A 16,240-nucleotide genomic window follows, 5' to 3' on the forward strand; every position below is an offset into this window, starting at 1 on the left:
TCCCCCCACAAGGAGATTGACATAGTGACAGGAGAACATAGGGAATATGAGCAGAGTAATGAGAATGCACACACACTGCTCGTCCCCCCACAAGGTGGGTGACATAGTGACAGGAGAACATTGGGAATATGGGCAGATTAATGAGAATTCACACACACTGCTCGTCCCTCCACAAGGAGAATGACATAGTGACAGGAGAACATAGGGAATATGGGCAGATTAATGAGAATGCACACACACTGCTCGTCCCTCCACAAGGAGAATTACATAGTGACTGGAGAATATAGGGAAAATGGGAAGATTAATGAGAATACACACACACTGCTCTTCCCCCCACATGGTTAATGACATAGCGACAGGAGAACATAGGGAATATGGGCAGATTAATGAGAATGCACACACACTGCTCGTCCCCCCACATGGAGAATGACATAGTGACAGGAGAACATAAGGAATATGAGCAGAGTAATGAGAATGCACACACACTGCTCATCCCCCACAAGGAGAATGACATAGTGACAGGAGAACATAGGGAATATGACCAGAGTAATGAGAATGCACACACACTGCTCTTCCCCCCACAAGGAGAATGACATAGTGACAGGAGAACATAGGGAATATGAGCAGAGTAATGAGAATGCACACACACTGCTCATCCCCCCACAATGAGAATGACATAGTGACAGAACATAGGGAATATGAGCAGAGTAATGAGAATGCACACACACTGCTCGTCCCCCCACACGGAGAATCACATAGTGACAGAACATAGGGAATATGAGGAGAGTAATGAGAATGCACACACACTGCTCGTCCCTCCACAAGGAGAATGACATAGTGACAGGAGAACATAGGGAAAATGGGAAGATTAATGAGAATGCACACACACTGCTCGTCCCCCCACATGGAGAATGACATAGTGACAGGAGAACATAGGGAATATGAGCAGAGTAATGAGAATGCACACACACTGCTCGTCCCCCCACAAGGAGAATGACATAGTGACAGGAGAACATAGGGAATATGAGCAGATTAATGAGAATGCACACACACTGCTCATCCCCCCACAAGGAGAATGACATAGTGACAGAACATAGGGAATATGAGCAGAGTAATGAGAATGCACACACACTGCTCGTCCCTCCACAAGGAGAATGACATACTGACAGGAGAACATAGGGAATATTGGCAGATTAATGAGAATGCACACACACTGCTCGTCCCCCCACAAGGTGGGTGACATAGTGACAGGATAACATAGGGAATATGGGCAGATTAATGCGAATGCACACACACTGCTCATCCCTCCACAAGTAGAATTACATGGTGACAGGAGAATATAGGGAAAATGGGAAGATTAATGAGAATGCACACATACTGCTCGTCCCCCCACATGGAGAATGACATAGTGACAGGAGAACATAGGGAATATGGGAAGATTAATGAGAACGCACACACACTGCTCGTCCACCCACAAGAAGAATGACATAGTGACAGGAGAACATAGGGAATATAAGCAGAGTAATGAGAATGCACACACACTGCTCGTCCCCCCACATGGAGAATGACATAGTGACAGGAGAACATAGGAAATATGAGCAGATAAATGAGAATGCACACACACTGCTCATCCCCCCACAAGGAGAATGACATACTGACAGGAGAACATAGGGAATATTGGCAGATTAATGAGAATGCACACACACTGCTCGTCCCCCCACAAGGAGAATGACATAGTGACAGGAGAATATAGGGAATATGAGCAGAGTAATGAGAATGCACACACACTGCTCGTCCCCCCAAGAGGTGGGTGACATAGTGACAGGAGAACATAGGGAATATGGGCAGATTAATGAGAATTCACACACACTGCTCGTCCCTCCACAAGGAGAATGACATAGTGACAGGAGAACATAGGGAATAAGGGCAGATTAATGAGAATGCACACAAACTGCTCGTCCCCCCACATGGAGAATGACATAGTGACAGGAGTACATAGGGAATATGAGCAGATTAATGAGAATGCACACACACTGCTCGTCCCCCCACATGGAGAATGACATAGTGACAGGTGAATATAGGGAATATGGGCAGATTAATGAGAATGCACACACACTGCTCGTCCCCCCACAAGGAGAATGACATAGTGACAGGAGGACATAGGGAATATTAGCAGAGTAATGAGAATGCACACACACTGCTCGTCCCCCAACAAGGAGAATGACATAGTGACAGGAGAACATAGGGAATATGAGCAGATTAATGAGAATGCACACACACTGCTCATCCCCCCACAAGAAGAATGACATACTGACAGGAGAACATTGGGAATATTGGCAGATTAATGAGAATGCACACACACTGCTCGTCCCCCCACAAGGAGAATGAAATAGTGACAGGAGAACAAAGGGAATATGAGCAGAGTAATGAGAATGCACACACACTGCTCGTCCCTCCACAAGGAGAATGACATAGTGACAGGAGAACATAGGGAATATGGGCAGATTTATGAGAATGCACACACACTGCTCGTCCCTCCACAAGGAGAATTACATAGTGACAGGAGAATATAGGGAAAATTGGAAGATTAATGAGAATGCACCCACACTGCTCGTCCCCCCACAAGGAGAATGACATAGTGACAGGAGAACATAGGGAATATGAGTAGAGTAATGAGAATGCACACACACTGCTCGTCCCCCCACAAGGTGGGTGACATAGTGACAGGAGAACATAGGGAATATGGGCAGATTAATGCGAATGCACACACACTGCTCATCCCTCCACAAGGAGAATTACATAGTGACAGGAGAATATAGGGAAAATGGGAAGATTAATGAGAATGCACACACACTGCTCGTCCCCCCACATGGAGAATGACATAGTGACTGGTGAACATAGGGAATATGGGCAGATTAATGAGAATGCACACACACTGCTCGTCCACCCACAAGGAGAATGACATAGTGACAGGAGAACATAGGGAATATGAGCAGAGTAATGAGAATGCACACACACTGCTCGTCCCCCCACATGGAGAATGACATAGTGACAGGAGTACATAGGGAATATGAGCAGATTAATGAGAATGCACACACACTGCTCGTCCCCCCACATGGAGAATGACATAGTGACAGGTGAATATAGGGAATATGGGCAGATTAATGAGAATGCACACACACTGCTCGTCCCCCCACAAGGAGAATGACATAGTGACAGGAGGACATAGGGAATATTAGCAGAGTAATGAGAATGCACACACACTGCTCGTCCCCCAACAAGGAGAATGACATAGTGACAGGAGAACATAGGGAATATGAGCAGATTAATGAGAATGCACACACACTGCTCATCCCCCCACAAGAAGAATGACATACTGACAGGAGAACATTGGGAATATTGGCAGATTAATGAGAATGCACACACACTGCTCGTCCCCCCACAAGGAGAATGAAATAGTGACAGGAGAACAAAGGGAATATGAGCAGAGTAATGAGAATGCACACACACTGCTCGTCCCTCCACAAGGAGAATGACATAGTGACAGGAGAACATAGGGAATATGGGCAGATTTATGAGAATGCACACACACTGCTCGTCCCTCCTCAAGGAGAATTACATAGTGACAGGAGAATATAGGGAAAATGGGAAGATTAATGAGAATGCACCCACACTGCTCGTCCCCCCACATGGAGAATGACATAGTGACAGGAGAACATAGGGAATATGAGCAGAGTAATGAGAATGCACACACACTGCTCGTCCCCCCACAAGGAGAATGACATAGTGACAGGAGAACATAGGGAATATGGGCAGATTAATGACAATGCACACACACTGCTCATCCCCCACAAGGAGAATGACATAGTGACAGGAGAACATAGGGAATATGAGCAGAGTAATGAGAATGCACACACACTGCTCGTCCCCCCACAAGGAGAATGACATAGTGACAGGAGAACATAGTTAATATGAGCAGATAAATGAGAATGCACACACACTGTTCATCCCCCCACAAGGAGAATGACATACTGACAGGAGAACATAGGGAATATTGGCAGATTAATGAGAATGCACACACACTGCTCGTCCCCCCACAAGGAGATTGACATAGTGACAGGAGAACATAGGGAATATGAGCAGAGTAATGAGAATGCACAAACACTGCTCGTCCCCCCACAAGGTGGGTGACATAGTGACAGGAGAACATTGGGAATATGGGCAGATTAATGAGAATTCACACACACTGCTCGTCCCTCCACAAGGAGAATGACATAGTGACAGGAGAACATAGGGAATATGGGCAGATTAATGAGAATGCACACACACTGCTCGTCCCTCCACAAGGAGAATTACATAGTGACTGGAGAATATAGGGAAAATGGGAAGATTAATGAGAATACACACACACTGCTCTTCCCCCCACATGGTTAATGACATAGCGACAGGAGAACATAGGGAATATGGGCAGATTAATGAGAATGCACACACACTGCTCGTCCCCCCACATGGAGAATGACATAGTGACAGGAGAACATAAGGAATATGAGCAGAGTAATGAGAATGCACACACACTGCTCATCCCCCACAAGGAGAATGACATAGTGACAGGAGAACATAGGGAATATGACCAGAGTAATGAGAATGCACACACACTGCTCTTCCCCCCACAAGGAGAATGACATAGTGACAGGAGAACATAGGGAATATGAGCAGAGTAATGAGAATGCACACACACTGCTCATCCCCCCACAATGAGAATGACATAGTGACAGAACATAGGGAATATGAGCAGAGTAATGAGAATGCACACACACTGCTCGTCCCCCCACACGGAGAATGACATAGTGACAGAACATAGGGAATATGAGGAGAGTAATGAGAATGCACACACACTGCTCGTCCCTCCACAAGGAGAATGACATAGTGACAGGAGAACATAGGGAAAATGGGAAGATTAATGAGAATGCACACACACTGCTCGTCCCCCCACATGGAGAATGACATAGTGACAGGAGAACATAGGGAATATGAGCAGACTAATGAGAATGCACACACACTGCTCGTCCCCCCACAAGGAGAATGACATAGTGACAGGAGAACATAGGGAATATGAGCAGATTAATGAGAATGCACACACACTGCTCATCCCCCCACAAGGAGAATGACATAGTGACAGAACATAGGGAATATGAGCAGAGTAATGAGAATGCACACACACTGCTCGTCCCTCCACAAGGAGAATGACATACTGACAGGAGAACATAGGGAATATTGGCAGATTAATGAGAATGCACACACACTGCTCGTCCCCCCACAAGGTGGGTGACATAGTGACAGGATAACATAGGGAATATGGGCAGATTAATGCGAATGCACACACACTGCTCATCCCTCCACAAGTAGAATTACATGGTGACAGGAGAATATAGGGAAAATGGGAAGATTAATGAGAATGCACACATACTGCTCGTCCCCCCACATGGAGAATGACATAGTGACAGGAGAACATAGGGAATATGGGAAGATTAATGAGAACGCACACACACTGCTCGTCCACCCACAAGAAGAATGACATAGTGACAGGAGAACATAGGGAATATAAGCAGAGTAATGAGAATGCACACACACTGCTCGTCCCCCCACATGGAGAATGACATAGTGACAGGAGAACATAGGAAATATGAGCAGATAAATGAGAATGCACACACACTGCTCATCCCCCCACAAGGAGAATGACATACTGACAGGAGAACATAGGGAATATTGGCAGATTAATGAGAATGCACACACACTGCTCGTCCACCCACAAGGAGAATGACATAGTGACAGGAGAATATAGGGAATATGAGCAGAGTAATGTAAATGCACACACACTGCTCGTCCCCCCAAGAGGTGGGTGACATAGTGACAGGAGAACATAGGGAATATGGGCAGATTAATGAGAATTCACACACACTGCTCGTCCCTCCACAAGGAGAATGACATAGTGACAGGAGAACATAGGGAATAAGGGCAGATTAATGAGAATGCACACACACTGCTCGTCCCTCCACAAGGAGAATTACATAGTGACAGGAGAATATAGGGAAAATGGGAAGATTAATGAGAATGCACACACACTGCTCTTCACTCCACATGGTTACTGACATAGCGACAGGAGTACATAGGGAACATGGGCAGAATAATGAGAATGCACACACACTGCTCGTCCCCCCACATGGAGAATGACATAGTGACAGGAGAACATAAGGAATATGAGCAGAGTAATGAGAGTGCACACACACTGCTCATCCCCCACAAGGAGAATGACATAGTGACAGGAAAACATAGGAAATATGACCAGAGTATTGAGAATGCACACACACTGCTCTTCCCCCCACAAGGAGAATGACATAGTGACAGGAGAACATAGGGAATATGAGCAGAGTAATGAGAATGCACACACACTTCTCATCCCCCCATAAGGAGAATGACATAGTGACAGAACATAGGGAATATGAGCAGAGTAATGAGAATGCACACACATTGCTCGTCCCCCCACAAGGAGAATGACATAGTGACAGAACATAGGGAATATGAGCAGAGTAATGAGAATGCAGACACACTGCTCGTCCCTCCACAAGGAGAATGACATAGTGACAGGAGAACATAGGGAAAATGGGAAGATTAATGAGAACGCACACACACTGCTCGTCCCCCCACATGGAGAATGACATAGTGACAGGAGAACATAGGGAATATGAGCAGAGTAATGAGAATGCACACACACTGCTCGTCCCCCCACAAGGAGAATGACATACTGACAGGAGATCATAGGGAATATTGTCAGATTAATGAGAATGCAACACACTGCTCGTTCCCCCACAAGGAGAATGACATAGTGACAGGAGAACATAGGGAATATGAGTAGAGTAATGAGAATGCACACACACTGCTCGTCCCCCCACAAGGTGGGTGACATAGTGACAGGAGAACATAGGGAATATGGGCAGATTAATGCGAATGCACACACACTGCTCATCCCTCCACAAGGAGAATTACATAGTGACAGGAGAATATAGGGAAAATGGGAAGATTAATGAGAATGCACACACACTGCTCGTCCCCCCACATGGAGAATGACAGTGACAGGTGAACATTGGGAATATGGGCAGATTAATGAGAATGCACACACACTGCTCGTCCACCCACAAGGAGAATGACATACTGACAGGAGATCATAGGGAATATTGGCAGATGAGAATGCACACACACTGCTCGTCCCCCCACAAGGAGAATGAAATAGTGACAGGAGAACAAAGGGAATATGAGCAGAGTAATGAGAATGCACACACACTGCTCGTCCCTCCACAAGGAGAATGACATAGTGACAGGAGAACATAGGGAATATGAGCAGAGTAATGAGAATGCACACACACTGCTCGTCCCCCCACAAGGAGAATGACATAGTGACAGGAGAACATAGGGAATATGGGCAGATTAATGACAATGCACACACACTGCTCATCCCCCACAAGGAGAATGACATAGTGACAGGAGAACATAGGGAATATGAGCAGAGCAATGAGAATGCACACACACTGCTCGTCCCCCCACAAGGAGAATGACATAGTGACAGGAGAACATAGGGAATATGAGCAGATAAATGAGAATGCACACACACTGCTCATCCCCCCACAAGGAGAATGACATACTGACAGGAGAACATAGGGAATATTGGCAGATTAATGAGATTGCACACACACTGCTCGTCCCCCCACAAGGAGAATGACATAGTGACAGGAGAACATAGGGAATATGAGCAGAGTAATGAGAATGCACACACACTGCTCGTCCCCCCACAAGGTGGGTGACATAGTGACAGGAGAACATTGGGAATATGGGCAGATTAATGAGAATTCACACACACTGCTCGTCCCTCCACAAGGAGAATTACATAGTGACAGGAGAACATAGTGAATATGGGCAGATTAATGAGAATGCACACACACTGCTCGTCCCTCCACAAGGAGAATTACATAGTGACTGGAGAATATAGGGAAAATGGGAAGATTAATGAGAATACACACACACTGCTCTTCCCCCCACATGGTTAATGACATAGCGACAGGAGAACATAGGGAATATGGGCAGATTAATGAGAATGCACACACACTGCTCGTCCCCCCACATGGAGAATGACATAGTGACAGGAGAACATAAGGAATATGAGCAGAGTAATGAGAATGCACACACACTGCTCATCCCCCACAAGGAGAATGACATAGTGACAGGAGAACATAGGGAATATGACCAGAGTAATGAGAATGCACACACACTGCTCTTCCCCCCACAAGGAGAATGACATAGTGACAGGAGAACATAGGGAATATGAGCAGAGTAATGAGAATGCACACACACTGCTCATCCCCCCACAAGGAGAATGACATAGTGACAGAACATAGGGAATATGAGCAGAGTAATGAGAATGCACACACACTGCTCGTCCCCCCACAAGGAGAATGACATAGTGACAGAACATAGGGAATATGAGCAGAGTAATGAGAATGCACACACACTGCTCGTCCCTCCACAAGGAGAATGACATACTGACAGGAGAACATAGGGAATATTGGCAGATTAATGAGAATGCACACACATTGCTCGTCCCCCCACAAGGAGAATGACATAGTGACAGGAGAACATAGGAAATATGAGCAGATAAATGAGAATGCACACACACTGCTCATCCCCCCACAAGGAGAATGACATACTGACAGGAGAACATAGGGAATATTGGCAGATTATTGAGAATGCACACACACTGCTCGTCCCCCCACAAGGAGAATGACATAGTGACAGGAGAACATAGGGAATATGAGCAGAGTAATGAGAATGCACACACACTGCTCGTCCCCCCACAAGGTGGGTGACATAGTGACAGGAGAACATAGGGAATATGGGCAGATTAATGAGAATTCACACACACTGCTCGTCCCTCCACAAGGAGAATTACATAGTGACAGGAGAATATAGGGAAAATGGGAAGATTAATGAGAATGCACACACACTGCTCGTCCCCCCACATGGAGAATGACATAGTGACAGGTGAACATAGGGAAAATGGGCAGATTAATGAGAATGCACACACACTGCTCGTCCACCCACAAGGAGAATGACATAGTGACAGGAGAACATAGGGAATATGAGCAGAGTAATGAGAATGCACACACACTGCTCGTCCCCCCACATGGAGAATGACATAGTGACAGGAGAACATAGGGGAATATGAGCAGATTAATGCGAATGCACACACACTGCTCGTCCCCCCACATGGAGAATGACATAGTGACAGGTGAACATTCGGAATATGGGCAGATTAATGAGAATGCACACACACTGCTCGTCCCCCCACAAGGAGAATGACAGTGACAGGAGGACATAGGGAATATTAGCAGAGTAATGAGAATGCACACACACTGCTCGTCCCCCAACAAGGAGAATGACATAGTGACAGGAGAACATAGGGAATATGAGCAGATTAATGAGAATGCACACACACTGCTCATCCCCCCACAAGAAGAATGACATACTGACAGGAGAACATAGGGAATATTGGCAGATTAATGAGAATGCACACACACTGCTCGTCCCCCCACAAGGAGAATGAAATAGTGACAGGAGAACAAAGGGAATATGAGCAGAGTAATGAGAATGCACACACACTGCTCGTCCCTCCACAAGGAGAATGACATAGTGACAGGAGAACATAGGGAATATGGGCAGATTTATGAGAATGCACACACACTGCTCGTCCCTCCACAAGGAGAATTACATAGTGACAGGAGAATATAGGGAAAATGGGAAGATTAATGAGAATGCACCCACACTGCTCGTCCCCCCACATGGAGAATGACATAGTGACAGGAGAACATAGGGAATATGGGCAGAGTAATGAGAATGCACACAGACTGCTCGTCCACCCACAAGGAGAATGACATAGTGACAGGAGAACATAGGGAATATGAGCAGAGTAATGAGAATGCACACACACTGCTCGTCCCCCCACAAGGAGAATGACATAGTGACAGGAGAACATAGGGAATATGGGCAGATTAATGACAATGCACACACACTGCTCATCCCCCACAAGGAGAATGACATAGTGACAGGAGAACATAGGGAATATGAGCAGAGTAATGAGAATGCACACACACTGCTCATCCCCCACAAGGAGAATGACATACTGACAGGAGAACATAGGGAATATTGGCAGATTAATGAGAATGCACACACACTGCTCGTCCCCCCACAAGGAGAATGACATAGTGACAGGAGAACATAGGGAATATGAGCAGAGTAATGAGAATGCACACACACTGCTCGTCCCCCCACAAGGTGGGTGACATAGTGACAGGAGAACATTGGGAATATGGGCAGATTAATGAGAATTCACACACACTGCTCGTCCCTCCACAAGGAGAATGACATAGTGACAGGAGAACATAGGGAATATGGGCAGATTAATGAGAATGCAAACACACTGCTCGTCCCTCCACAAGGAGAATTACATAGTGACTGGAGAATATAGGGAAAATGGGAAGATTAATGAGAATACACACACACTGCTCTTCCCCCCACATGGTTAATGACATAGCGACAGGAGAACATAGGGAATATGGGCAGATTAATGAGAATGCACACACACTGCTTGTCCCCCCACATGGAGAATGACATAGTGACAGGAGAACATAAGGAATATGAGCAGAGTAATGAGAATGCACACACACTGCTCATCCCCCACAAGGAGAATGACATAGTGACAGGAGAACATAGGGAATATGACCAGAGTAATGAGAATGCACACACACTGCTCTTCCCCCCACAAGGAGAATGACATAGTGACAGGAGAACATAGGGAATATGAGCAGAGTAATGAGAATGCACACACACTGCTCATCCCCCCACAAGGAGAATGACATAGTGACAGAACATAGGGAATATGAGCAGAGTAATGAGAATGCACACACACTGCTCGTCCCCCCACAAGGAGAATGACATAGTGACAGAACATAGGGAATATGAGGAGAGTAATGAGAATGCACACACTCTGCTCGTCCCTCCACAAGGAGAATGACATAGTGACAGGAGAACATAGGGAAAATGGGAAGATTAATGAGAATGCACACACACTGCTCGTCCCCCCACATGGAGAATGACATAGTGACAGGAGAACATAGGGAATATGAGCAGAGTAATGAGAATGCACACACACTGCTCGTCCCCCCACAAGGAGAATGACATAGTGACAGGAGAACATAGGGAATATGAGATTAATGAGAATGCACACACACTGCTCATCCCCCCACAAGGAGAATGACATACTGACAGGAGAACATAGGGAATATTGGCAGATTAATGAGAATGCACACACACTGCTCGTCCCCCCACAAGGAGAATGACATAGTGACAGGAGAACATAGGGAATATGAGTAGAGTAATGAGAATGCACACACACTGCTCGTCCCCCCACAAGGTGGGTGACATAGTGACAGGATAACATAGGGAATATGGGCAGATTAATGCGAATGCACACACACTGCTCATCCCTCCACAAGTAGAATTACATGGTGACAGGAGAATATAGGGAAAATGGGAAGATTAATGAGAATGCACACATACTGCTCGTCCCCCCACATGGAGAATGACATAGTGACAGGAGAACATAGGGAATATGGGCAGATTAATGAGAATGCACACACACTGCTCGTCCACCCACAAGGAGAATGGCATAGTGACAGGAGAACATAGGGAATATGAGCAGAGTAATGAGAATGCACACACACTGCTCGTCCCCCCACATGGAGAATGACATAGTGACAGGAGAATATAGGGAATATGGGCAGATTAATGACAATGCACACACACTGCTCGTCCCCCCACAAGGAGAATGACATAGTGACAGGAGAACATAGGGAATATGAGCAGAGTAATGAGATTGCACACACACTGCTCTTCCCCCCACAAGGAGAATGACATAGTGACAGGAGAACATAGGGAATATGGGCAGATTAATGAGAATGCACACACACTGCTCGTCCACCCACAAGGAGAATGGCATAGTGACAGGAGAACATAGGGAATATGAGCAGAGTAATGAGAATGCACACACACTGCTCGTCCCCCCACATGGAGAATGACATAGTGACAGGAGAATATAGGGAATATGGGCAGATTAATGACAATGCACACACACTGCTCGTCCCCCCACAAGGAGAATGACATAGTGACAGGAGAACATAGGGAATATGAGCAGAGTAATGAGAATGCACACACACTGCTCTTCCCCCCAGAAGGAGAATGACATAGTGACAGGAGAACATAGGGAATATGAGCAGATTAATGAGAATGCACACACACTGCTCATCCCCCCACAAGGAGAATGACATACTGACAGGAGAACATAGGGAATATTGGCAGATTAATGAGAATGCACACACACTGCTCGACCCCCACAAGGAGAATGACATAGTGACAGGAGAACATAGGGAATATGAGCAGAGTAATGAGAATGCACACACACTGCTCGTCCCCCCACAAGGAGAATGACATTGTGACAGGAGAACATAGGGAATATGAGCAGAGTAATGAGAATGCACACACACTGCTTGTCGCCCCACAAGGTGGGTGACATAGTGACAGGAGAACATAGGGAATATGGGCAGATTAATGAGAATGCACACACACTGCTCGTCCCTCCACAAGGAAAATGACATAGTGACAGGAGAACATAGGGAATATGGGCAGATTAATGAGAATGCACACACACTGCTCGTCCCTCCACAAGGAGAATTACATAGTGACAGGAGAATATAGGGAAAATGGGAAGATTAATGAGAATGCACACACACTGCTCGTCCCCCCACATGGATAATGATATAGCGACAGGAGAACATAGGGAATGTGGGCAGATTAATGAGAATGCACACACACTGCTCATCCCTCCACATGGAGAATGACATAGTGACAGGAGAACATAGGGAATATGGGCAGATTAATGAGAATGCACACACACTGCTCGTCCACTCACAAGGAGAATGACATAGTGACAGGAGAACATATGGAATATGAGCAGAGTAATGACAATGCACACACACTGCTCGTCCCCCCACAAGGAGAATGACATAGTGACAGGAGAACATAGGAAACATGAGCAGAGTAATGAGAATGCACACACACTGCTCGTCCCCCCACAAGGAGAATTACATAGTGACAGGAGAACATAGGAAACATGAGCAGAGTAATGACAATGCACACACACTGCTCATCCCCCACAAGGAGAATGACATAGTGACAGGAGAACATAGGGAATATGGGCAGAGTAATGACAATGCACACACACTGCTCGTCCCCCCACAAGGAGAATTACATAGTGATAGGAGAACATAGGGAATATGGGCAGAGTAATGACAATGCACACACACTGCTCGTCCCCCCACAAGGAGAATGACATAGTGACAGGAGAACATAGGGAATATGAGCAGAGTAATAAGAATGCACACACACTGCTCGTCCCCCCACAAGGAGAATGACATAGTGACAGGAGAACATAGGGGATATGGGCAGATTAATGCGAATGCACACACACTGCCTGTCCACCCACAAGGAGATTTACATAGTGACAGGAGAACATAGGGAATATGGGCAGATTAATGCGAATGCACACACACTGCTCGTCCCCCCACAAGGAGAATGACATAGTGACAGGAGAACATAGGGAATATTTGCAGATTAATGAAAATGCACACACACTGCTCGTCCACCCACAAGGAGAATGACATAGTGACAGGAGAACAGGGAATATGAGCAGAGTAATGAGAATGCACACACACTGCTCGTCCCCCCACAAGGAGAATGACATAGTGACAGGAGAACATAGGGAATATGAGCAGAGTAATGAGAATGCACACACACTGCTCATCCCCCCACAAGGAGAATGACATAGTGACAGGAGAACATAGGGAATATGGGCAGATTATTGTGAATGCACACACACTGCTCATCCACCCACAAGGAGAATGACATAGTGACAGGAGAACATAGGGAATATGGGCAAATTAATGCGAATGCACACACACTGCTCATCCACCCAGAAGGAGAATGACATAGTGACAGGAGAACATAGGGAATATGGGCAGATTAATGAGAATGCACACACACTGCTCCATGTCCGGAATTTGAGGCAGAGATTTTTGTTCTCGACCGACAGATCAGATACTGGAAGGAATGCGTTTGTGGATGTTTTCTAACCGTTTTATCGGTGAAATGCTAAAACGATTGTTCATACACACTATATAATAAATGAGGCCGATCATCCGATTATTGGCTAATTGGCCCAATAATTGAACAGTGTGTACTTTAAGAGTGAAATTCAGTTAGATGTGAGCTTCCACCCTTACTTGTCTTTTCAACGCACTCTTGGGAGCAGGCACAGATATCCTGCCCAGGTAACCTACATTGAATAGCCCCTAAATAATATAACATTGATATCTGCAGTCAGAAACTCTCCATATATGTTTGTGTTAGGTACATATTATAAAATGACATTACAATAATTTTATAGCTTTGCTTTCATTGGGCCTGATTCAGACCCACTCGCGAGCGGCTGTCCGCTCGCAAGTGGGTCGATGTTATGCACTGAGCATGCGCACGACGGAGGGAGCTCCGTCGTGCGCATGCGCCAGACGCGATGAGCGAAGGAAAGTCCTTCGCTCGTTGTGTCCGATCAAAGGGGGCGTGCTGTCAATGTTGATTGACAGCACGCCCCCTTTGGTGGGCGTGCCGGGGGCGTGCCTCCCTGACGGGGGCGTTCCCACGGGAACGCCTCCCGTCAGAAGCCGGCCCACTGACATCACTAGTGATGTCAGTGGGAGTGATTTTGGCTCTGATAGAGCCAAAATCACTCCGGAGCTTGCGGTTGAAAACCTCAACCGCAGGCTCCGGCTCGCAATTTCGATGGTCGCGATGGTCTCGACCATCGCGGCCATCACAAAGCACGCTCGTATAGCCTGTGGGTGGTGACCCACAGCTATACGAGCGTCCAGGAGGACGCTCCATGAAAATGGAGCCCGGCCCTCATTCAGAGCGTGCGCTCTGCTCAGAGCGTACGGCTCTGAATGAGGGCCATATACTGTATCTATAGGCTGTCTTTTGTCCACACCTCCTGTCTCCCACATTGTGCAAAACATCGTCATCATCTGGCTGTCACCTTTTCACGGTATTCCCCTCATTCCTCCTCCATGTCTTGAAGCATTGTGCTAAGAATAACATTTTCACCACATTACCGTCTGAAGTAAACTTTTATTTGCATTTGTTGTATGTATGTACTTATCTACACTATATATATATATATATATACAGCATATATAGATATATCTTGTATATGTATGTGTCTATGTATGTATATATATATATATATATATATATATATACACACACACACACACACACACTCACATATTATTGTTAGTTTTTCTCCAAAGATACAGTGTGGACAAATAATTTCAGTAACGTTCAATATTATTGCCATTTCAGCCCAAAACAACTAAATCAGAGGTTCTCAAACTTTGCCATTACAGTCCAGGTTTTACGGATCTCCAGGTGACTTAATTAGTACCTCAGTCAATGTGATTTAACCATGATTTAACTCAAGCATGGATATCCTTAAAACCTGGACTGTAACGGCGGAGTTTAGTAAACTGTGAACTAAATAATGAAGGCAACTCGTTCAAAGAAGAAGTAACAGTGAGTTTCTGTTGTTATAATGCTCCCTCTGTATAACACCATCTTAACACTCAGGCTAATACTCTTATAGCAAGGGGCTGTTAATGGAATGTTAATGCACTTTTCATCTTTCACGTTAAGAACAGAACAGTAATAAGACGAAAATAACCTTTTATAGAACTAAATTTTAATGTTATGTATTGTGTATGTACGAGGGTGGTTCAATAAATAAGGTAACTATTCAACTCATATAAATACGTATAATCAGGGGCGCTGAAAGGGGGGGGAACGGGTTCAAATTACCTGGGCCCGGGCTTCCTGACGGGCCCAGTGGGGGCCCGGGTCCGACGCCGCCCCCCCCTCCCTCACAGCAGCCCAGCACACAGCGTGTGCTGAGCTGCAGTGAGAGACTGCTCATGGCTGCTGGACAGTAGCCACAGCAGTCTCCTATGCCTGTGGGGGGGAGCGATCACAC

This window comes from Taudactylus pleione, unplaced genomic scaffold (assembly GCF_031769625.1).
Source record: "Taudactylus pleione unplaced genomic scaffold, aTauple2 ptg000201l, whole genome shotgun sequence".
Taxonomy (NCBI): domain Eukaryota; kingdom Metazoa; phylum Chordata; class Amphibia; order Anura; family Myobatrachidae; genus Taudactylus; species Taudactylus pleione.